Genomic DNA, 1311 nt, shown 5'->3' with positions numbered 1-1311 from the left:
TGCTAAATGTGATCGGCAAGGTCTATGGATCTCTACTCCTTAAACACTTCCAAAAATGGGCCGAGAACGCGCCTTGCAACGACCCGTTTCAATCTGGGTTCAAAAAGAATGTAGGAACAACCATCAACATTCTCACGGTTAACATCTTAAAAAGTAAGTCGCTTGCCGGTGGCCCACGAACTTACATGGCTTTCGTCGATCTTAGCCAAGCGTTCGACCAGGTAAATAGATCAAGGCTTTGGGAAAAGCTAAGGACCTGGAAGTGTCCAGAAAGCATACTACAACCACTCATAGCCCTCCACACAGCCACTAGAATCCAAGTGAGGCTTGACCACCAAGGAAAACTCTCTGATGAGATCCCTACAAACCGAGGAGTCAAACAAGGATGCCCGTTGGCCCCGGCGCTCTTCTTGACCTTTATAGGGGACTATAAAGAAGCGGAGCTCACGGTTCGTTCCTTCCCTCCACAAATTGGAAACACGAAAATCTCAAGAATCTTATATGCGGACGATATCATAATAGCAGACCAGACAGCAATAGGGCTGCAAAGACAACTGACAAACCTTGCTGCATATATCGCCGCAAATGGCTTGGAGATAAATAAGCCAAAGACCAAGATTCTGTTCTTTGGCAAAGGAAAAACAAAAAGTGATCTTTTCACATGGACTTTGGAAGGAGAATCCATCGAGAAGGTGACAGAATTCAAGTATCTGGGTATCATGGTGGATAACACACGAAAGGAAAACGCCATGCAAAAACATCTCTTGAGGAAAACAAAGAGTTTAATATCTCAAGCAAAAGCAATAGATAAGAAATTTGGGCGTTTTTCTCTTATGCCAGTTATAGAATTTTACAAAACGAAGGTCACACCCACACTTGTGTATGGAGTTGAAGCTATGCCTGGCCTCCCAAAAAAAATCTGGCCCATGTTGGAAAGCCAATATTGGAGAGAAGTCTTAAACCTACCGAGTTCTACTCCTCTGGTATTGATAAGATGCGAAATGAGCCAGCTTTCGTTGACAGCAGTAGTAGAAAGGAACACCATGATGCTTTTCAGAAAATTACTCCTTGAAAAATGCTCGAAACTACTAGAAGCGATAGATGCAGAAGCTGAAAGTGGTTACTCCGCCGTCCTGACCCAGTGGTACAAGGATCAAGAAGCAAAACTGGATGAAATTAATTGCTCAAAAAAAGACCTGGTGGAAAACCCAATGAAAATTCAAAAGAAATTAAACAAGCTTGACTGGGTCAACACCTTGGAGCAAGCAGGTTCTTACAAACTGGTGGCCGACTTACCACTCATGACCTTCA

This window comes from Ambystoma mexicanum, chromosome 4p (assembly GCF_040938575.1).
Source record: "Ambystoma mexicanum isolate Mex_15411 chromosome 4p, UKY_AmexF1_1, whole genome shotgun sequence".
NCBI lineage: Eukaryota > Metazoa > Chordata > Amphibia > Caudata > Ambystomatidae > Ambystoma > Ambystoma mexicanum.
The sequence above is the reverse complement of the archived record's forward strand: the minus strand, read 5'-3'. Positions refer to the sequence as shown.